This window comes from Theropithecus gelada, chromosome 8 (genome assembly GCF_003255815.1).
Source record: "Theropithecus gelada isolate Dixy chromosome 8, Tgel_1.0, whole genome shotgun sequence".
Classification (NCBI taxonomy): Eukaryota; Metazoa; Chordata; class Mammalia; order Primates; family Cercopithecidae; genus Theropithecus; species Theropithecus gelada.
In genome coordinates, this window is record NC_037676.1 from 72678342 (window position 1) to 72703430 (window position 25089).

Genomic DNA, 25089 nt, shown 5'->3' on the forward strand with positions numbered 1-25089 from the left:
CCAGTAAGGGAGTGACTATCCCACTTCATGGAATAATAAGCGGAGTCTAAAAGGAACAAGTAACTGGCTACAAAAGTGGGGTACCGGGGTAAAATTGGGTTCAATCCACCTCAGATCTGTGCCAGGTGGTCCCAGGCAGCACACTCTGGTCCCATAGCAGCAGCAGAGCCAGCGCAGGGTCCCCAACGCTCTCCACCAACCCAGTCTTCCCTCAACTCTGATCTTGATCGCTTTTCTTGGCTGCACAATGGCCTCTCCTGTGATTAACGTCTTATTTTTTGATGAAGATCCTTAGCATACAGCAGATAGATTGTTTTCCAGAGGATATATAAATGAAGGGTTACTTAATGTTTAGAGCAGGGAGCAGCAAACTTTCTCTTTTCCTTTTTCTTTTGGTATATAAACTATGTATTAGCAGACAAGGCCACAGACTTAGTGCTTCTTGGACACAGCCATAGTATGGCCACAGTGGCCAGTGGTCTTGATGTGCTGGCTACAGACACAAAGACCTCAGAAGTGGCGCAGCCCTCTATGCACTGGAATCTTCTTCAGTTGCTCCAGTCTTCACAGAGCTTGTTATCCAGATCCTTGGCCAGGACCTGGCTATAGTGTCCAGCCTTTCCATCCTTCTGTCTGTTCAAGAACCAGTTGGAGATCTTGAATGCATGGATTCTGCTTAGTGGCGGTCATATGTTCCACCTCATCCTCAGAGAGTCCTGCGCTCTTGGTGAGGTCAGTGTCTGCTTTCTCAATACCACATGAGCATATCTTCGACCCACACCCTCAATGGCAGTGATGACAAAGGCTATTTTCTGCCAGCATGGATGTTGGTGTTGAGTACTCGCAAAATATGCTGGAATTTCTTAGGGATCACGAGAGACAAGGCAGCAGCACAAGCTGCACAAAAGTGTGCAGGCCTCCTGTGGAAGAGCAAACTTTTTCTGCAAAAAGCCAGATCATGAATATTTTAGCCTTTGTGAAATACGTGATCCCCGTCCTAACTACTCAATTTTGTCCTTGTAGTGGGAAAACAGCCACAGACAATATGAAACAATGCGTGGGCTGTGTTCCAGTAAAACGTTATTTAAGCACGCAAATGTGAATTTCATGTAATATTCATTGCTTACAAAGTGTTATTCTTCTTTTGAGTTGTTTCCAGCCATTTGAAGATGTACAAACCATCCCTAGCTCATGGGCAGTTCAAAAGGCAGCGTGGATCATCATTTGCCAAGCTCCCCACCTCTCAAATGGGTGGAGTGTTCAAATGTCCAGGCTGCTGAAGTGAGCGCCACTCACTCTACTAGGACAGTTCTAAAGGGCATACATAAACAGAGATCTCAGCCAATAAACTCCTACTTGTACGTTAACATGTGTGGACGGTAGGTGATAAGTGATCACAGAAATGCATCTTCTAGATACCAGGCAATACCGAATATCCTCCCAAAGCTGGAATTCAGTTAGTACTCCTGTTTCTGGAAGGCATCCTTGCACTAAGCATGAGGTCTTGTTATTTCCATCTCCATTCCAACCATCTCTCTAAGAATCACTCATTCTGGGCCCTCAGTACCTGCAGTGCTCCCCTTTATTTATTTATTTTTAATCTGCTGCATTTTTAAAAAGTTTCAATGGTTTTTGGGGTACAGGTGGTTTTCGGTTTCATAGATGAGTTCTTTAGTGGTGATTTCTCTGAATTTAGTTGTGTTCTCCTTTAAAGACCACCTGTCACCCCACGCAGCCCCTCCCTCCGGTGGCCACACTAGAATTTGAAGCTTAAACTAACTCCCCTCCCTGAATCCTTCACATCCTGTTCCCTGCCCCATTCCTCTACCTTCTTACCCTCTTTCACCCCATTTCTTTTACTGCCTCAATGGCAACGATTATTCCACCCATTGGATCCATGATCAATTGCTTCTATTACTTTTTCACTGTGCTTCACCCAAATAAAATCCTCACTTTCCTTATCCAGACTAAATTTCAACATCAATCCTGATACTGTCTTCTTTGCTTGCACACTGAGTCTAGTTTTTAGCACCTGGGTGGTGTCTTTAATTCAGATAGGACACAAGGGAGAAGATGTGGGAAGTAGAAAAGATTATGTAAACCCCATACTCTCCCCGTTGGCTGCACTGCCCATGCCTGGTGATGCCTTTGGTGCTAGGGGCTTTGTGTGCCACTATGGCCCTGGGACTGCCTGCTCTCTAGCCTGAGTCTGGGTCCACAACTCATCTGCTCTTCCAAGCAACAGGCCCAAGGCACAATCAGAGGAGAGAATGTGAATGGAGCTGGATTTTCCAAAATTATCTGGATCACTGTCTTCATTTCCCTTAGCTCTTTCAGGTATATTATTCATGAAATAAATCTGAGCAGAGAATAAAAATTAGATGCTGAGTACACAGCAGAACTCTTCTCTTCACAGTGGGGTAACTTACGCCTCTGGGCCAAAAGAGAGATGACCTAGTACTTTCTACTGGGAAGTAGTAGGCTTGAGAAGTAAACTAGTGATTCTATCCCTTACAACTGATAATCTAATCTGATGCACTCTTAAAGATACTGAACATGTTTCAGAGCAAGCAAAATGTGTATATGATATGACACTATTTTTGTAACCAATAAAAACATTCATACTAAAAGAAAACTAATCTAAGAAACAAAATAACTGCCTTTCAACAGGTCAGTGTGATTAATAGATGATAAGGTATTACACTTTATATATTTGAGTTTTATAAATCATTCATATAGTTACATGAAATTGTACTGAAGAAATCCATTCAAATTGATGTAATTATGGGCACTGGTATATAAACTAAGAACTGACTAAAAGACCAGCAGAAAACCTGTCATGCTTTAAGTTAAAGGCAGGCACTGTGAACTCTTTGATATCTGGCATGCTGTCAACTAGAAGCTTCAGTGAGTGGTTCTTTGATCTACCCATTCAACATTATTTGATCCAAGTTCCTGGAGGGCAAGGTCTATGTCTTACACATCTTTTTGTTTTAAAATTCCTTGTACCTTGTTCTGTGCCCGGCATGTAGTAAACTCAAAAAATAGAGCTGAAATGAATCAATGAGTGAATGAATGAATATGGTAGTGAGGCTGAGACACTACAAAAATGTGAATTGGTTTTTGGTTTTATTTTTTTAGAGACAGGGTCTTGCTGAGGCTGGAGTGCAGTGTCACCATCATAGCTCACTGTAGCCTCAACCTCCCGGGCTCAAAGGATCCTCCTGCCTCAGCTTCCCAAATAGCTGGTATTACAGGTGTGTGCCACCACACTCCACTAATTTTTAAATTTTTAAATTTATCCCTATGTTGCACAGTCTGGTCTTGAATTCCTGGGCTCAAGCGATCCTCCCACCGTAGCCTCCTGAAGTGCTGGGGTTCCAGGTGTGAGCACAGTAATACTAGTGTATCTGGCCTGGTTTTGTTTTTAAGCCAAGAAAGCCTAAATTATATTCAGTATGTATTATATTCTAACATTGTGCCAAATCGTAATTGTCAATTAAATTAATATTTTTAAAGTGGTCTTGAAGTTAGTAATAAATACCTTAATTCGGTTTTCAGGAGGAAAAATGAAGAGCATTTCATTAAAACAGAGAAAGTAGTAAAATGAGAAATAAAATGAAAATTAACTATGAATCTCTAAATATATAAGTTTTACTTTAAAAAGGAAGAGTAAGATATTATCAGGTAGATAATTATATCTGAGCATAAGTAGGGATGTGTTCACATGAATGATTTACTAAAATCAGATATATAAGGTATAACACCTTTTCATTTACTAATCTTACATCTCTATTTAAAAGCAGTTAAATTTTCTCAGATTATCTTTTAGTATGAATGCTTTTATTGGTCAGCAAAATAGTGTTATATCATTTAAATGTTTTAGTACCAAAAAAAATACCCCAAGCAAATAGCTCGATAACCTGCTGCTTGAATGTTCTAAAAGCCCTTACAAAGTGTCTTGATGTTATAAAAAGTTGAGTAGTGATTTCCCACAATTTGTACAAGTGGTACTCCTCCTCCCAGCTTCTGCCCCTGTTCAATTTCTCTCAACTTACTGGAGCAAACTATTTATGCTGAAAGTTGGCAGTAGGAGGAAGATGCCAGGAGAGGAGCTCTGTGGTCCCCAAATTTATGACATAAGCTGTGTGACACTCCTTCAATGTGATAGCAAGCCAGTGGTTTACATTCACTTTCTAGGAAGTCAAACCAGGCAGGGTATATAACTGGGATGTTGTGGCTTTTCCAGCTTCATAAATTCAGTATTTTAGTTGGGTATGGATAAATGTCACAATTATATGCCACAAAAATCAGTTCACATAAACCTGTCCTTACTGAGGTTTTTTTAAGTGGAAAAGGAAAGTTTAAAATTTTTAAAATTTTGAATAAAATATACTTGAATCTCTGATTACAATGACATACAAATAAGGAAAAAATATTGACAAAATTAACATAGTTCTCATGGCAGAATTGATAAGAATATACTATATTTCCCCTCAAAGGTGTTCTCAGAATACTTTTGCTGGTCGGGCATGGTGGTTCGCACCTATAATCTCAGTGCTTTGAGAAGTTGAAGCAGGAGAACTGCTTGAGTTCAGGAGTTTGACACCAGCCTGGGAAACAGGGGGACCCTGTCTCTACAAAAAAAAAAAAAAAAAAAATTACAAAAATTAGCAGGGCATGATGATGTGCACCTATAATTTCAGCTACTCCAGAGGCTGAGGTGGGAGGATCGATCCCTTGAGCCTGGGAGGTTGAGGCTGCCATGGGCTATAATTGTGCCACCTCATGTCATCCTGGGCAAGACCTGTCTGTCTCTAAAAATATAAAAATAAACTTTAGTCAGCCATAGTTGTACATGCCTGTTGTCCCAGCTACTCAGGAGGCTGAGGCAGGAGGATTGCTGGAGCCCAGGAGGTCAAGGCTGCAGTGAGCTGGGATTGCGCCACTGCACTCAGCCTGGGTGGCACAGTGAGACCATCTCTAAAAATAAAAATAAAAATAACTTGCTGTTATCTAAGAAAATTGTTTAAGGAAAAAATTATAATGTTTCTTGCAATCTTTAGTTTCCAGCTGTTCTACTGTCAGTGATGACAGGAGACAGGAATTTAGCTTAGCAGTGTGCCCAAAGCAAGGCAGCATAGCAATATTCTGTAGGGCAAATTGCTCAGCAAGCAATATGTCCTCTGTGTGGGAATCTAATGTGTGCCCATGCCGAGCTCATTTGCTAAAAAAAATAAAGTTTAGAACAAAAGCTATCACTTCATCTTAGCTACTTACTGTGGGAAACTACTATGTAAGTTTTTTTCTGATTTTCAGTCTCATATAAGAAGAAGGAAGGTGTATTGTGGCTGAGGTCAATATTTAACTATTTTGGAGTCTCTGCATTTCAAAACCTTCACAAATTTCAAAATTCCAATTTTTAATTATTCTGCCTCATGCCAAAACATATTTGTCTGGATCAAGCTAAGTTCAGTGCACATCAGCGTACCTTCAGGAATTATAAATGCGTAATTTTGAGATGTTTTATGGCAATACTATAATAGGCCCCATTCTTTCATTTACGTTTGAAGCCTGATAAGAATATGTGTATGGGTGCTGGGGCATGAGGGTGAGCACCAGCCTTCAAGGGTGCTCCTGCTAAATGAAGGCGATTTCTCTGCCCAGAGTTGTGGAGGCTGAAAGCATCCACAAGGTGGTTCCAGAGGTGACAAGCTTTTCAATTAAGTGGAGCTACTTGGATATGCCATTACAATAAAACAGGAGCGCTATAACTGGGTTGTAATTACCCTTAATGTATGAATTTTTCTTTCTACTTCCCTTCCTTCCTCCTTTTCATTCTTTCTTGCTTGCTACTTTATTTGTAAATTTATGTTTCTTTCTAGATTAAAGTCACTTTGTACACATGTGGGACATTTTCTCCCAGAGTTGTGATGGTTGTAAAGTCATCCTTAAACATATTGTTTGACATCTCACTGTCTTCTTATACGGGGAAAGAATAAGGGGAAATATGGAACAATCATAATTAACCATCAATGGAGAGTACAAAAGTAATACATATGAGGTTTTAAATCTCAATCATCAATTTCAAGAACAGGATTAAAGACTAAAATCATAAAGATATCAGCAAAAATGATTTGTACACTCAAAAAGAATGTAGGGCTTTAATACATGTTTTATTTTTAGTTTTAGTTAAAGGCCCTTTGCTTTCGTTTTGTGTGTGTGAGGTTTTTGTTTTGCTTTGTTTTTTTGAGACAGGGCTGCCCTCTGTCAGCCCAGGCTGGAGTGCCATGGTATGATCATGGCTGGGCTGAAGCGATCCTCTTGTCTCAACCTTCCGAGTAGCAGGGATTACAGGCGTGTGCCACCACGCCTGGCTAATTTTCTTATTTCTTGTAGAGATAGGGTCTCACTTTGTTGCTCAGGCTGATCTTGAACTCTTGGGCTCGAGTGATCCTCCCATCTCGGCTTCCCAAAGTGCTAGGATTACAGGCATGAGCCGCTGCGCCCAACCTGCATTTTTTATGGTGAAGTGCAACTATGAATTGCAATGGAAAGCAAGCTAAACAATATATGGAAAATTAAGCTTGCCTTAAGTAAGCATTCCCAAAATTTTGAATTTATCTTACAGATAAAATGAGATAAAAAGGCAAAATCTCTTGCCCCTTTAAGGAAAATGGTATAATATCACAGACATTTGATAATTACTTTTACTTTAATAATTATCTTTACTTTTACAATAGCACTACATTTTTTATAGCTTTATTAAGGGATAATTGGCACACAATAAACAGCACTTAATTACAGTGGGTAAGTTTTGACATATGTATATATCCTTGAAACCGCCACCTTGATGGAGATAGCCGACACAGCCATCTCCAAATGTTTTCTTCTGCCTGTGGCAGTTCCTCACTCAGTTTCCTCCCCACTATCCCCTTTCTTTGGCCCAACCACTGCCTCATTGGCTGTCATGATAGGTTAGTTCAGTATTATGTTTAATAATCCGTAAGGAAACAAAAATGATCCCTTTCATTCAGTTAAAAAAAAATAGTTGCGTTGTTTCTTAACTGGAAGGTAAAGTAATAGTGTTGGAGTGAGAAGGAAGACACACAGGTCATCAGAAGGAACTCTCACCTGATGATTTTGCCGATTATTTTTCATACTCCACAGCCTAACGCTAATTGGATTAAAGATTCAAGAATCCAGGAAATGAAGTATAAAAGGTATGTTGAATTTAATAAATAATGGTTTTTTTCCTATCTTATCTATCAGCTTATTTCTAATTAATAAATGGATTTATGAAATCTGGCCAGAAATGAAGATCTCCACTGATAAATGCTCAAACAAGCTGTATGTTGGAGTTTTATGTCAATAATAAGGCAAATTGTGGCAAATGACATTAAAACACTAAACTCTATCTTATGAAAGTGCAATTTTATTCCATTACAATATGTAAAAATTATGTATGCAGATAAGTAAAGACTGGCTGAGAATCTCAAAAACGATAGTTCAATTTTGCTGGCTTGTGGAATTACGTGTATATTTTTTAAATTAAATAAATATTTTAGTATGTATAATAAATAATTTATTTCTATCCCTTTCCAATATACATTATTCTATTGAACTTGAAGGGTATGCTTTTGCATTTTGAGAGTGTTTTTGTAAGCTGTGATATCTAAAATAAACTCAATACTTCATTTTATAAACAGCACATTTTTCATTCTCTTGACATTGCCAAAGGATAATGCTGTACATTGAAACATAAAACAAAAATAGACCCAACTCAATTTGAAGCATAATATATGTAGTACTAATGCTACTTATTGATTACCACAAAGGTGTTTGCTTTTGCTTTTTGTAGCTCTTCCACTGTAGAGCAAGAAACCAGAAATATACTATTTGTGAAAGGTGGTTGTACTAAAATGTTTTCATGTGGTGAATGCTTATTCCACACTCTCATAAAACAAATTAGTCTTTCATGATAAATGAAGTATTGGTTCTTTGGGCTATGTGCATTTCAAATCTTGAATATGCTTAGATAATTTTAATACCAGAAATCTGTGTAAAATACATAGCTTAACATATACTTTATACATGGGTTTGTATATGAATTTTAATTAAAATATGTTTCAAATAGTCTATTAGTTTCAATTACTGTTTACCTAGTGTTGAAAGATATGGCAGTGACCAGCCTAATTTGACAATTTACTAAAATATTTTTATTGATATAGTTCTGATTTAAAAGATATAGACGTATTTTCAAATCGATTCATACACTTGAAAGATATGTTTTTGGCCGGGCGCGGTGGCTCAAGCCTGTAATCCCAGCACTTTGGGAGGCCGAGACGGGCGGATCACGAGGTCAGGAGATTGAGACCATCCTGGCTAACACGGTGAAACCCCGTCTCTACTAAAAAATACAAAAAAACTAGCCGGGTGAGGTGGCGGGCACCTGTAGTCCCAGCTACTCGGGAGGCTGAGGCAGGAGAATGGCGTAAACCCGGGAGGCGGAGCTTGCAGTGAGCTGGGATCGGGCCACTGCACTCCAGCCTGGGCGACAGAGCGAGACTCCGTCTCAAAAAAAAAAAAAAAATAGAAAGACCTGTTTTTGAGCACTCTGTATTTAGCACCAGACTAGGAATCAAGGTTTATTTAAATGGAATAGTAAATGGTAAAATCAGAGTGTGCTCTTAAGCACACAAAATTAGGGAGGACATAAGAATAAACCAGTGATTGATAACCATAGGTACAGATGAGTATATGGATGAGTCCTAGATAGGTATTTACACTACTTGCTAATACTGATCATTGAAAAGATACTGCAAGTCCATCTTCATTACTAGTTTTGAATCTGTTAACCATTTCCCTGACAGTGAGGCTGAAGTAGAGAGTTTTGAAATGAAACAGTTCTGTGGATCTGTGGGTTTGATTTACAAATGAAATATTTCTATGATGTATCTGCTCTACAAAGATTTTAGATGAGAGGGTTTTCATTTCAGACTGGCAGTTGGCCAAGCAAAATTGAACTCAGAAAATTCTGGGTTTTGGCTGGGCACAGTAGCTCACGCCTGTAATCCCAGAATTTTGGGAGGCCAAGGTGAGAGGATTGCTTGAGGTGAGGAGTTTGAGATCAGCCTGGGCAACAAAGCAAAACTCTGTCTCTACAAAAATAAAAACAAATTAGGCAGGCCTAGGGGCACGCGCCCTGTAGTCCCGGCTACTCGAAAGGCCCAGGCAGGAGGATTGCTTGAACCTAGGAGATGGAGGCTTCAGTGAGCTAGGATTGCACCACTGCATTCTAGCCTGGGCAATAGAGTAACACCTTGTCTCAAAAAATAAATAAATAAAATAAAGTAAAATCCTAGGGTTCACTCACAAAAACAAAATAAATGCTGAATTCTCAGGAAATAAAATTACAATAAAAATTCTGTTTAATGGTAATTTCATACTTATATGGATTTGCATATTTCCTAAAATGAGTTTAGATTTAGTGAAGTTAAAAGTCTATGTTTTGGTTAAAGCCCCAACATTTTAACAAAAAACAGCTGATTTTAATCTATTTCTTTCAGAGATTTATGTGTTACTTAGGAATTCTATTGTTTATATATTGATTACAGGCTATAATAACATTAAATAAACTGTGAAAGCATATCACAAACCAGTTTTAGCAATAACTATATTTTTACGTATCTGTCTTTTGAAAAAGCTGGACTGGATATTTATATTTTACTTAGTAATATCTCAATTTCCTCAATAAGTAAGTCAGTAAATTGAATTTATAGTTTATTTTGTCTTTCCTCCCATCAAATTATATGAATAAGAAATACTGTGGTCTCATAACATAATTCTATTTCCAAGAGAAAGAACATGCAAGTCTGTGGAATAATAGTCAATAGTGATTTTTGTCAAAATATATTTATTGAGCATCTATAGTACACAAGGCACTGTAGGGGTGATAGCAATATATTTTGTTTGATGTGCTTGCTTTTAAGAGAAGTACACTCAAAAAAAAAAGAGGAGTCCACTTTAGGTAGGAATTCACATTCAGGCAACAAATACAGGACATGTTTTCCATTCTATATGTCAAAGGTAGCTTTGGTGGATTCCCACATGCCAATTTAGGGCCTGTGATTCAGACATTTTCAAAGTAACCTTATTAAAAATGAGTTACAAGCCTCAAAAATGTAGGGTGTGAGTGGTGATGGAATGGTATGCCCAGTGAGGTCAGATCATAGAGGGTCTACATTCTTCATGCAATGGGCAACTACTGAAGAGTTTCAAAGCAGGGAACGGTTTTCTATACAGAAGTGATAAGACTGTGAATTTAGTAATATATTTGACTAGAAAGGAGAGTAAAGATCTGAGAAATGTAAGGAAGTACAATTGTCAAGACTTGGTCACTGGTTGAATGTGACCGATGACAAACGCTTCCAGGTTTCTGGCTTGGGTGATGAGATGGATGAAGTTGCCAGTTCTTAAAGGAGGAACCAGGAGGAGAAGCACACATGCAGAAAAAGGTCATTCCCTGTGGGATGTGTTAAGTTTTAAGTAGTCTGGGGGACTTGACAATGAAATGTCCACTAGGCAGTTTGGTCCTCTGGAACTTCAGGGAAAAAAATCTTTGCTAGGATGAAAGATTTCAGATTCATTATATAAATGCGACTCATTAGCATATGTGTTGTCACCAAAATCATGGGAGTGAATGAAATTGCACAGGGTACTCAATAAATGTTACTGGGTCTAATGAATGACTGAATAACCAGGGAAGATTAAAAGAGAGAACTCAGAGGTCAAGGAGGAGTTCCAAAATGATAGGGAAAGTGCCAGACAGGATAAACAGTACCCACTCTGTAAGTTTCCTCAGGACTGTCTTCGGTCATAGGAATATACAGTTTTGTAGCAGAATACCATACAAACAAGTACACTATAAAGTTTTAGTGAAACTTCAATAATCAATAACTTGGAGATAACAATTGCTATGATACCATTACTTGGAGATAGCTAAATTAGCTATTTCAGAACTGACACATTTCAGCAGACTGAATCTACATCATTACGGAGCTCCTGAATCCACATTATTAATGAAATGTGAACGTCACCCCTTCAATGTGTTCTCTGAGAAAAGAAAAAACATAACATGAAGCTTAAGAGGCATTATTAAATAGGAGTTATGAGCACAAACTTTAGAGCAGTGTTTCTCAATCTCATTTTCAGTCTTTCTTTGTTTTTTCTTTTTTTGGAAACAGGGTCTTGCTCTGTTGCCTAGGCTGGAGTTCAGTGATGCAATCATACCTTCTTGCAGCCTTGACCTTCAGGGCTCAAGTGATCCTCTTGCCTCAGCCTCCAAGTAGCTAGAACTACTTGCAGGTGCCACCAGCCACCATGCCCAGATAATTTTTAAAAAATTTTTGTAAAAATGGGGGTGTTACTGTGTTGCTCAGCCTGGTCTTGAACTCCTAGGCTCAAGCCATCCTCCCACCTCAGCCTCTCAAAGCACAATTTCATCCACTCCCATGATTTTGATGACAACACATATGCTAATGAGTCTCATTTATATAATGAATCCGAAATTACAGGTGTAATCACTGCCCTCAGCTTTCATTTTCACTACACCCCTAAGGAGACATTTTAGACAAATTTTTCTTAACCAATCTCTCCTTCCCCATGAGATTTTAATACTATTTGTGTACTATGTGACTGTTTATGTATCTGTCCCTTGGGAGGGCCACAAACCTTGGTAATGTCTAAGATTTTTTTTACCCCCTAAAAATCAATTTCTGCTCTCATGAAGAATGCACACTCTGGAGAGTCACGCAGCCCCAGTTGAGGTCCTAGCTCTACTGCTTTTTAGCTGTGTGACCTTGTGCAAGCTATTTAATCTCTCTGTGTTCCAGTTTTCTGTAAAATGGGGATAATAATAGTACAGTCCTCATAGAAGTGCTGTGAAAACTGAATAAATTCACACATGTAAAATACCTAGCAAGCCTAACACATAAACAGCAATTACTCCTTTTCTACTTATGTGTGTGTGTGTGTGTGTGTATATATATATAAAAGTACTTACACTTTCCACATATATATATATATAAAATCTTCCTCTCTTTTCTTTATTTTCATTTTATCTTGTTACATTGATCTTTGTGAATGTTCACTTTGTGTTTAATAATTTTGCTGCTTGTAATTTAGAAAACTTTTTTTAGAGACAGGGTCTTGCTGTGTTGCCCAGGCTGACCTCTAACTCCTTGGCTTAAGCAATCCTCCTGCCTCAGCCTCCTGAGTAGCTAGGACTACAGGTGCGTGCCACCACGTCTGACATAGAAAACATTTTATTATTAGTTTTATCCATGATCGTTTTTCCTTTCCATGATGTGTAAAAATGAATTGACTTCATATCAGTTTTATTCAATTGTTTAATAAAGCCATATTTTTAAAAGAAAAAAGTAATTCTTTCCTCAAACACTAGATACCAAAACAAAAAACAAATAATAAAACTAGGTACTAGTCTTCAGAGGCATGCATTTTATATCCATGGTTCATATTTTGTGTTTTAGCCTAATGCCCAGACATTGAATATTTGTAACCATTACCAAAATTCTAGATAAAACCAGAATTATTTGGTAGAATGTTCAACTAAAATTTTTAAGTTTTTTCCAAATTTTTAGTATTATGTAGCCAATGTTTATTACATGTGTGAAAGTTGGTCAGGTATAAAGTGAGCACCTGCCCTTCCTTGGAGGTCATCCACATCTCAGGATCACAGAGCATTCCTAGGAACTTTCACAACATGGTAAAGGCCATTAGTTCTCATGCAACTGTGAAGTTGAATACTGAGCTACCAATGGTTTTGTGTTCCCGTATCAGTAAGCCATGTACCCAGGTATGTCATATCTCCTCCAGTTTGCCTAGATGTAACAATATTTTGCCATACATCTCAGAGTTTATCTTTGCCTGTCAAAATCCTTTATCCACTCCATAGCACTACTAAAGGCTTTAACCAGCAGTTTTGATCATGAAAAAGCAGTGGCTCAAATTGCTGAACCAGAGTGCTGCTTAAATTGAAGCTATTCAAACCTGGATTGAGCACTTATTACATATGTGTGGAATACAAAGGTGAATAAACTCACAACCCTGACACTAAGCAGCACACATAACCATTATACAATGCAGAAAGGGATAATGAGACGACACAGGTATGACCACAGTTATCTGAAGCGTAGAGGAGGGGAACGACACATTTAGCTGAAGGGATTGGGAAATGCATTTTGGAGGAGGTGGCATCTGAGAATGGCCATATAGGATTTCAAAGGGCCTTTTAGGAAAAATATCTTGGGATATGATGAAATTCCATTCATTTGCAAGACCCTGCAAGGGGCATGCTCTTTCCCGTACTTTCTCTCTGGGGCTTCACCTGAATATGTTCCTGTCCTTTCTCTGGTCTAGCCACATAGGCCCATCTTAGTTTCTGGTACCCTCTCTCTTGTCACATGATTTCTACATATGTTATTCCCTCTGGCTGGAACACCTTTGCACCACCTTTTCACCTATGTAACTCCTAATTATCCTTCAGACCCCAGCCCAAGTGCCACCTCCTCAGGGAAGCCTTGCCTGGCATCTCTGATGAGATCAAATCCTCTCACACAGGCTCTCATGCCATTCATTTGTATGATCACTTGATTGAAGTCTGTGTGCCCCAGTGGATCATAAGCTCCACAGGGGCACCAAGTGTGTGTATTACTTCACCTTTGTATTACCTGCATCTGGCAGAATGTCTGACACCTACCAGGCACTTAATAACTAGGTATTGAATGAATACGTGAATTAATATGAGCCGAGGAAAGCACAGAGGTGTGTTTGGAAACTGGTAAAAAATCTGGTTTGACCGAAGAAATAATCTTCAAGTTTATGTTCAGAGACAATGATACATACAAATTGTCCAAAAGTGTTTTTCTGGTAAAATTAAATAATAGCTCCTGTTTCCCAGTGCATAAAACAATACATTCACGGATAGATTTCTCCATTTAAAGTTTTTCTCCTATATATGTTTTCTAAGCATTTGAAGACTTACAGTAGTCACAGTCTCTTTTTTTTTTTTTTTTTTGCCTGTAAGCATCGGTGAACAACAAAATAAATGAATGTACAGCAAAAAATATTAGAAGAAAAAAGTTAATCATGATTAGTTTGACAGCATAATCATTATAGACATATGCTCATGGATATTGTATTGTACATACATATAACAGTTATATTTTTCATGAATTAAGTTTTTCCTAATTGATAGGATCCCCTTTCTACTGCAAAGAGGTAGAAAAAATTGTTGGCCAGGATCAAACATTCATAGGAAAAATGTAAGTTCATTAAATCACCCACATAGCTTGAAATATTATAATTTTGCAACTGTGTAGACAAAACATCTGGATGATTAGATATATTTTTCATTTTCATCCCATTGTGTCAGAGTTATATAGTCCTTCAATAGCCTAGTATCACCATGGCAACTTTATATCATATATGTACATTTTGCTTTTGTTACATATTAATTATCTGAAAACAATTTAGGATTTAAAAATCACAATTACAATAGTATGCACTAATTATTCAGAGAATTTCACTCTATTTTTGTGTTGTTATCAGAGTTTCACAACTTTTCTATTTACTAACTCTAGGGTTTCTATTAAGAGTGTATTGTAATTCAAAACTCTAGCTTGTTCTAGGACTTTTTGGTCCATTATATTTTCCTAAAGTATTCATTTTATTCTTGTTTCTTCCTCTTTTTTATTTAATCATTACATTATCTTATTTTATTTGGCTTTATACTAAAATAACCCAATATATTATACTGACCTCACCAAAGCTAGACATATGTACAGCATTTACTTAATTGAACCTTTCTGGCTTGTCTTGTTCTATATTTAAGCCTCCATTATGCAATGCTATTTACTTGATTTATTGGGTTTGGCTTACATGTTTTATAAATTGTGACTGTTGGGAAAATTTTAAAGAGATTGACTTGGCCTGATTGGAGAGTTTTATATTGAGGACTCATTGCCACTGAAGTTACATTTGTTTTAAAAAATACATGCATTTTAATAAGGACCTTGATCTGGGAATAAATAACACTGGCTTCCAGTAGCTAGGACAAAAGGTTCTTCCAGTTTTAGATTATTTTTTCCTGGTTTAGAATTTAGTTGAAGGCTCAAGTTTATGTGATACCAAACAGCAGGGTGAGGGGGTGGAAATGTAGTCATTGGGATGTTTCAGGATATCTGAATAGAGGACATTCTATAGGCCCTGCATTCCAATGGTTTTCTGCATTGTCCTCTTTCCATCCAGAAATTTGGGCTTCTGCCTAAGTCCTTTTCTAAGGGCTTATACTCTTTTTCTAAGGGTATCCTTAGGGAAAATTGGTAAAGTAATAGTTACTTCATTAACCAAGTTTAACAGGGATTGCTGTCCTATAATATCCTCTGATGACAGGGACTAATTCAATATAAAATACTGCCTCTTTTTCCCTTTTATCTGTGGTTTAAATTCCTAATTTTGTATGTCTCTTGCTATGCCCAGTTATACATGGAGTGCTACTATGTCCAAACACTGGGCTAAGTGCCAGGGAGTCAAAACTAAGTTAAACAGAGTCCCTGCCCTGAAGGAGCTCACAGAGACATAATGGAGTAGAGACGACATAGACAAGGTGTAGCGGTGGCATTCCAGAAGGGCAGTGCGCCACGTTACTTTGCCAATGAGAAGGAGGAACAGGGAAAACCAGAGAAGAGGTGACCCTTGAGCTGAGTCTTCTAAGCGGTTTGGGTCTGATCGGTAGGACAATATGGGGAAGGCACTCTGGGGGAGGAAACAGCACAAACGGAGATGCAATACCTCATTCATTCAACCACTCAAAAAATTTACTGAGCAAGTTCTATGTGCTCTGAGTAGAACGTGTGGCTCTGCCTTAAGAAGTGCACTGTCCAGTAGAGAAAGAAGATCTAATACGCAGATAAGGTGAACACAGTACTGTAACAAAATAGCAGAGGCGTTCCCAGGGTGGAACAGAGCTGAGGAAGGACTTCCAACCCAGATGCCCACCTGGTTCGGTTTATAATCTCAGCCCCGCAGAGTAGGCTCCTGCTGCTCTGTGCCAAGGTGGAGCCTTCTGGATCAAGCCTGCGTGGACTCTGTTCATCCCGTCGCTGTCCTTTCAGGGCTGCCCCCGTCAGAGGGCCTGCCACGTGCTGGGCCTCTCCCCAACCCGTCCTATAATATCCTCTGATGACAGGGACTAATTCAATATAAAATACTGCCTTTTTTTCTTTTATCTGTGGTTTAAATTCCTACTTTTGTATGTCTCTTGCTATGCCCAGTTATATATGGAGTGCTACTATGTCCAAACACTGTGCTAAGTGCCAGGGAGTCAGAACTAAGTTAAACACAGTCCCTGCCCTGAAGGAGCTCACAGAGACATAATGGAGTAGTGGCGACATGGACAAGGTGTAGCTATAAGGCTTCGCCAACAGCTACTGACCTCTGACTTGCTTATGCAAAGGGTCTTACCTTTCAATAGAATGTTGCAGTCCCGACATACCAAGGCTTTTTCCTTTGTCTTGAAGTCTTTAATAACCACTCCTCAGGTCACTTCTGCTGGAGAATGATTCTAATTGTCCTGTGGTAGGAATGGCTCTCCTTATACCTCTTCTGAGCCACAGCTTGATCAGAGATAGGATTCCAATGTCTCACATTTCATTATCTTAGAATCCTCCAAATAAAAGCAGTGATATTGACTCAGAATTAGACACCTACAGGTGAGCATCCATACTCAGTGCGTTGTACGAAAAGGCTTAAAAAGTCTTTTTCTAACAAAAATATAGTAAATGTAAAACTTTTAGTTTTCCTTGAGGACATAAAAATGTACTAAAATAATAGGCATAGCTGGGCATGGTGGCTCATGCCTGTAATCTCAGCACTTTGGGAGGCTGAGGTGATAGGATCGCTTGAGGCCAGGGCTTTGAGACCAGCTTGAGCAATAAAGTGAGACTCCATTTCTACAAAAAGTTTTTAAAAATTAGCTAGGTGTGGTGGTGCATGCCTGTGGTCCTAGATACTCAGGAGGCTGAGGTGGGAGAATCCCTTCAGCCCAGGAGGTTGAGGCTGCAGTGAGCCATGGTCTGATCATGACATTGCACTCTAACCTGGGTGACAGAGTGAAACCCTGTCACAAAATAATAATAATAATAATACTAGGTATAATATATTTATTATTATGCCTGTAACTTACAGGAATCACTGTATTTAGACAGCAGTGATTTCTGCATATTTGTATATATTTTGAATATAATTGAATTGAAACAGAGCAATTGCCCCAATTCAGCATGCTGCACGGTAGCTCTGCTCTATTCTTCTACCTGTCTATAAAATTTTTTTTAGAGACAAAGTCTCACTCTGTGGCTCAGGCTGGAGTGCACTGGCGTGATCAGACCATCGTTTACGGTATCCTTGAACTTCTGGGTTCAAGGGATCCTCCCACCTTAGCCTCCTGAGTAGGTGGGACTACCAGCATGTGCCACCATGCCTGGCTAATTAAAAAAGTCTTTTTTGGGTAGAGATGAGATCTAGGGGTATTGCCCAGGCTGATCATGAACTCTTGGCCTCAAGTGATCCTCCCTTCTCCGCCTCCCAAAGTGCTGCAATTACAGGCTATCATATTGTATTTTTATTGCTAAAAGAATAATACTATATATATTGACTATGGTCATGGTCACATGAATTTTAGCATTTGATAAATTGTATAGGACTAAGCACGCACACACACATGTGTGCACACACACACACAGAGCAATTGTTCTAGGCATTTATTCCAGAGAAATAAAACTTATGTTTACACACAAACCTGTACACAAATGTTTACAGCAGTTTTATTTATAATAGTCCCAAAGTGGAAATAATCCAAATGTCCTTCAGTTGGTGAATAGCTAAACAAATTGTGGTATATTCATACCATGGAATATTACTAAGCATTAACAGAGTCAAATTATTGATGTACACAACAACTTGAATAGATCTCAAGGATATCTCAAAAGTCCATATATCGTATGATTCCATTTATATAACATTCTTGAAATGACAAAATTACAGAGATGGAAAACAGATTAGTGGTTGCCAGAGGTTAGGGAGTGGGGTAGGAAGGAGGTAGCTGTGGCTGTGGCTATAAAAGGGTAGCACGAGGGATCTTTGTGATGGAACTGTTACATATCTTCACTGGTGGTGGTTACATGAAACCACACATGTGAAAATATCGCATAGAGTATATACACACACCCCTTCACACATACATATATGTAAATGAGTGCACATAAAACAGAATAAGATTGCTGGACAGCATCAGTGTGAATTTTCTGGTGGTGATATTGTACTATAATTATGCAAGATGTTGTCATTGAGGGAAACTGGGCAAAGGGTATGTGGGATCTCCCCGCATTATTTCTTACAACTGTATGAAAATCTATAATTATCTCAAAATAAAAAGTTAGAAAATAATACAGCAATTTCTCTTAACCTGGGGCTATTGTAAGAATTAATAACAGAAAATCTAGAATGCAGATCTTTGAAAGCTTCCTTTGTGTGTGTAAATCATTAGTGTTATTTTTAATTCTGAAGGGGCACCCCAGCATTAGGTTTTATAGTTCAAAATTACATGAAATTGATGGACCTCACCTTGATTCTATCTTTTACATTTGGAACTTAGAGTTGTTTTAATTTCTTTCACTTATTAGGGTCCACTAGTTTTGCTAACAACTTCAGCAAATGTGTCTGCTACTTAAGAGATTTTGTGTGAGACGTTGAATGCTGTATTCAATGGGTGCTCTCTATAAATACTGTTTAAAATTAGATGGCAAAGACTTTCAATTTACATTCTGCCAACTGTTTTACCACACTTTTTTTCTTGCCTGTTTGCCTGCCATGCTATCCTCTATAATGAGTGAGTTACAGTAATTGTAGCTGGAAAAATCATCATGCAAGGGGGGAGAAAAAAAGCTCAAAACCTGCCTTATTTTTAAATCAGTAAAGCTTCTGTCATTTTTTGGCTGAGTTACAGCCTCACAGCAAAGTCAAAGAACCAGTAGAGTAAATGCCACGTGGGGAAAGGCTCGGTTGAAGCATAAATTAACTGTATTTCATTTTCCCTTAATAAAGAATTTCAGTTTTTCCACCGTTAACTGTATAATCAATTTGCTCCCCTGCTGGTTCGCTAACTTGCTGTTGGCTTTACTTCAATAATATTGAGCCGAGCCTGTAACGAGAAAAAGAGGAGGCGCTGATCTCACTGAGAAAAAATACGCTGCTGTGATAGAACATACAGTTTCTCCTTCCTGGAATTTTTCCGGGCCTTTTATCCTTTAAAAGCCTAAACGTGTTTCCCCAAGACCCCCCACTCCTCTGGCCTCTCCATACCCATTATAATACCTAGTATATTCACTGAGCTATTGTAATCATGTTTTGGTGATGGGAGGATGTTCAAGTTTTAAATCCTTCTCCATGTTCTGCAGCCTTGGGCTTCCCAGCCTTGGAGTGCCACTGGAAGACTTTTGTGTTTGATTGATTGACTGATGTTTTATTTTCTTTTAAAAAATCATTTAACTATGCAAGAAGTAAGAAAGCCGCTTCCATGAGCATAACTCGACATCAAACACTGCTGCGCAATCAGCACTTTAATTGTAAAATTATCCTACTGGAAGGGTTGGAGAGAGCACAGAAAAAATACATTCTATCATAACTGCTGATTTTGTTCTTCCTGCCCTTCCCATGCCTAGAAATTATACCCTATACTATGGGTTGGTTCACTAACTTACTTGTAATTCTACTTTTTTTTTTTCCAGCTTTCTGGATTACAAGACACAAGTTAAACATACAAGATAAACAAATATTATCTTTAGTCACAGAATCACCAGACAAAAAGCTCTTCAGAGCAAGCCGTCTCCACCCCTCCACATTGCTATTTCTGCTCCTCATGCCTAAAGCGGCACTTCAATTTGAGGACGGCTCACTCGGAGAACTGGGAGAAGCTGTAGTGCACTGAAGTCAAACTACCACAACCCCTTTATCGGCTCCAGGGCTGGGTGCCTAAAATTTGGTTTGTGCTTCAGATAGCTTCATAGTCACATTAACCCCTAAGGTACCTTCCAGAGGACTGGGGAAGAGTATAGGATTACAGAACTTCACAGATTCTTGGTGTAGACATTCACAAAAACCGTCCCATTCTCAGCAGTGATTCTTTCTTTTGTTTCCCTTAGCTCCTTTTCCAATGATTATGGCACTTACTGTATAGTTTTGGACTGTATCTCTCGTTGCCATCATTCCTGGGTCATCGTTACATAATAGTTTGGAATGAGGTTTTGTTTTTGTTTTCACCCCTAATTTTATTGTAAATCCCTATTTTTTCCCTCCCTGACTTTCCCCCAGAGAGTCCCCAGGAAGTATTCTAATGAGCTGAGCTATTTTTCAATTTCGCTCAGTTTTTCCATCTGATGGGAGAGTCCATTTAAATTGATTTTTCTGAAAGAAATGGTTCTTTTTTTTTTTTTTCAACAAGTTATATAAGAAGGAGTGAAAAGAAAGAGATGGATAACAAAATATGCCATTTAACACAACCTTTATCCTTCTGGAAACTTCAAGATCTGATGTTCACCCTAAACTATGCACAAAATGCAACAAAGCCTTCATGATTGTCCCGTCCTTGGAAGCTAAATCTGAGTCTGCTCAGCAATTCTCCGTTTTCACTAAAATCACCAGATCAAAATTTCAGTTTGTCTTGAAATCAAAGCAATATAGAAAATTCACACATACTACAATGATTCTGTTTTACAGAATCCACAAGAAAATGAATAACAAAGACACATATGATTGAATTTCTCTTTGGCAATCACAGAGAATTACTTTTTGAGGAAAATATAATTAAGAATGGCATTTTATTTGAGGAAAACACCCTAACACATTGTCACTGAGTGGGCTAGAGCATTCCAAACTCTTTCCCTGTCATTTCTTCTTAAGATGCAGACCAGACTTAGGAGCATAGCCCTCAGTCCCATCAAAGCACACAATAGCTGGATTGGGGCAAAAAAGCACATTGGAGACAGTTGTTTGGCTGCTTTGGGACAAGCCATGACAAGCCCAGGCAATAATTTGAAAGAAACTTTTCCAAAAAGATCATGTAGCAAGCTCCCAATTTAGAAAGCAGTAGGGATCGTGTCCAGTCAAATAATGGCGGCCACACCCATCGTGTCCATTCCGTTCGCCATCCAAGAGATGTGACTGACTCACTTAGAGTGACTGACTCACTTAGAATCCACTGAAAAGATGTTCCACAGACTTTTTCTTTGAGACAAGTTTTTTTCTCCTAATCCCTGGTTGATAGTGAATCCATCCTTTCATTTTTCATTTCCACACTTGCTGAAATGGTCATCATTTCTTAGGTCTTTGTTCTACTTTTTTTTTTGAGATAGGGTCACACTCTGTCACCCAGGCTGGAGTGCAGTGGCACCATCACAGCTCACTGCAGCCTCGACCTCCCAGGCTCAGGTGATCCTCCCACCTCCATCTCCTGAGTAGGTAGGACTATAGGCGTATGCCACTGTGCCTCGCTACTTTTTGTATTTTTCTTAGAGATGGGGTTTTGCCATATTGCCCAGGCTGGTCTCAAACTCCTGGGCTCGAGCCATCCTCCTGCTTTGGCCTCCCAAAGTGCTGGGAGTACAGGCATGAACCACTATGCCTAGGCCCTGATCTGTTAATTCACCATTACTGATCTTTGATAATCTTTGATATTCTCATTCTAATCAAATTCCTTGACAAAGGGAATCTGCATAGGCATAGTTGCTATTTCTAACAGATTTTTTTTTTTTTTCTTGGAGCTTATAAAGTCTCCTGAACAAAGGGATAAAATGGAGGCTAATGCTAAATTTTTTTTCCTTCTTGTCCTCAAGAAAATTAGAGGACTGAGGAAATCATTTATGAAAGCAAAAATAAAATTTTATTGATTTTTGTAGGGCAGGTAGCTATGGATATCTTGCTTCTGTGAGAAAGCAGGTAATATTTTGTTAAGTATGCTGGAAGGTAAGAAATGCTTTTTTCTATAGCATGGCCATGTTGAAAATATGTCTGTGTGCACAGACACACATACCACAAGCAAAACAAAACAAAAAATCAGAGTGAACAAAGAGAAGTCAAAATTGAAAGAGGTAAGATTAAAGTTAAAATTGAGTGTACTATACCCCAGGGCTTTTTCTGAACTACTGCCCTGTGATCAGAAACATTCAGTGTGACAATCGGCAAAGGTAGAAATGGGCATCATGGCTAAGAAAACAATTGCAAGAAAAAGTATGATGTTTTTGAAATGAGGAAAAAAACTACATTTTTCTTTTTTCCTTTGATACTAAACAGACACACACACCACTTACATCGCATGACTTAGAAAAAAATGTTAAAACATCCCCTGCTTCTCGTCTTACATGTTTTTGCTTAGTGCACTGAAAAGAATAGACTTAATTATTGTGGTGACAAAATAAGGCAGATTTATCATACAACGAGACTTATTGCCTGGCTTTTTTTTTTTTTTTTTTTTTTTAAGAGACAGGGTCTTGCTCTGTCAACCAGGCTGGAGTGCAGTGGTGCAATCACAGCTCACTGCAGCCTTGATCTCCTGGACTCGAGAGACCCTCCCACTTGAATTCCCACTTGAATTCCCAAAGAGAAATTCGAGTCTCCTGAGCAGCTGAGACACAGGTGCCGCACCACCATTCTCAGCTGATCAAAAAAATTTTTTTTAGAGATGGGGTCTTACTGTGTTGTCCAGGCTGGTCTCAAACTCCTGGCCTTAAGCAGTCCTCCCACCTCAGTCTCCCAAAGCACTGAAATTACAGGCGTCAACCACAGCACCCGGCCTACCTGACACTTTAAATTAAAAATAGATTTCTCAAAATGAAGTCAACTTATACATTAAGTGTAAACTGAAAATTTGCAAGTTTCATGTCCCTTATCAAAAATCTCTTCTCTAACCAGTTAATTGTTAAGGAAGAGAAGATGAAATAGAAGCATCTGCTCTCATTTATGCATTTATTAATTATTCCACAAATACTTGTTAAGCACCTTCTAAAGTTTTGGGCACTATGAGGGTTTATATCAGTTAGCGTCCCAAGAGTAAACAGATGGCACATTCAAATTACGATAATCCAGAGGGAGTTTATTTACAAAAGGGATTAATTTCAAAGGTGTGGGTAAAGCAGGATTATGCAGGAACTCAAGGCTAGCACCAGCAAAACTGTCACCACTTGTAGGTTCTGAAGGAGAGGGAGAGAGCAAAGGAATATGACCAGGGAGAGAGCTGGCAGGATCAGGGAACCTCACAGAAAAGTAGCCAGGGGAATCAACACCTTGATCTTACCCTTCTTCCCTCCTCCAAACTCTACACAGGGATCCTCACTGACTGAACTCAGCCAGCATCTGCAGAGACCTGAGCCCACTGGCTGAGTCTGTGTGGGCAGCAGCCAGAGAGCAAAGGCAGACAGCAGAGTAAACAGGAGGTCTGCAAGGGCAGATCCAAGACCCTCACATGTGACTAGACCAGTGAACAGAAAGCACCTGTCCTCACAAAGTTGACTTGTTTATTAGAAAGCATCAATGTCAACCTCTAACAATAAAAGTGTAAGTGTTTTTAGGCAAGTAATTAAGGGCTAATTTCCGGTTGGGACAGTATGAAACGCAACAAAGTAGCAACAGAATTGAATCAATGTGTTCTGAATGGCTGCTCTGTTCTTCAAAAGCAGGAATGTAAAATAATATATACCTTTTTTTTATTTTTAGAAACCTTTCTCCTTGCTCTAATGGGGTGATAACCTAAGAGGTTGGAAAGAGAACAAAACCATTGTGTGAAACATAGACCTTATTTTTTGTTCCTTCTCTCAGCATAGGAGCATACAAGGGTGCTCTGCCCTTCTGGACTCCCTGGCACACGTCATACACATGAGCTAGAGCTCTCAGTAACTATTACGTCCTGAACAAATTCACATGTTCAGAACTAACCTTCAGTGTGATAGTATCAGAAGGTGGGGCGTGTGGGAAGTGATTAGGTCATGAAGGCTCCATCCATGTGAACAGGATTAGGGTCCTTATAAAGAAGACCCCTGAACACTAACTAGCCCCTTTTACCATGTGAGGATATAGCAAGAAGGTGCCATCTCTGAATCAGGAAGTGGGCCCTCACCAGACACTGAATTTGCCGGTAACTGGATCTTGGACTTCCCAGCCTCCAGAACTAAATTTCGGTTGTTTATAAACTACCCAGTGTATGGTTTTTTTGTTAAAGCAGCCTGAACAGATGAAATAACTCACTTCCTTTTATTCTCTCTCTTTTTTTTTTTTTTTTGAGATGGAGTCTTAGTCTTGTTGCCCAGGCTGGAGTGCAATGGTGCAATCTTGGCTCACTGCAACCTCCGCTTCCTGGGTTCGAGCAATTCCCCTGCCTCAGCCTTCTGAGTAGCTGGGATTACAGGCATGTGCTACCATGCCTGCGTACTTTTTGTATTTTTAGTAGAGATGGGGTTTCACCATGTTGGCCAGGCTAATCTCAAACTCCTGACCTCAGGTTATCTGCTCACCTTGGCCTCCCAAAGTGCTGGGATTACAGGCATGAGCCATTCATTGTGCCTGGCCAACTCACTTCCTTTTTAAAACAAGAATTATCTTAGTTTCAGTGCTACCTGTTCTTTTTTTTTTTTTTTTTTTTTTGGAGATGGAATCTCGCTCAGTCGCCCAGGCTGGAGTGCAGTGGCACGATCTCGGCTCACTGCAAGCTCTGCCTCCAGGGTTCACACCATTCTCCTGCCTCAGCCTCCCAAGTAGCTGGGACTACAGGCGCCCACCGCCATGCCCGGCTAATTTTTTGCATTTTTTAGTAGAGACGGGGTTTCACGGTGTTAGCCAGGACGGTCTCGATCTCCTGACTTCGTGATCCGCCTGCCTCGGCCTCCCAAAGTGCTGGGATTACAGGCATGAGCCACCACGCCTGGCCTACCTGTTCTTTAAGGCTAGAACTGGCTGGGCACAGTG

The 25089-nt window shown here is 39.2% G+C and overlaps 1 pseudogene; it reads right to left on the bottom strand.

The window, feature by feature from the left end:
* Positions 1-432: 432 nt before the first annotated feature.
* The window catches only part of LOC112630169, a 30345-nt pseudogene continuing 5688 nt past the window's right edge, over positions 433-25089 (bottom strand).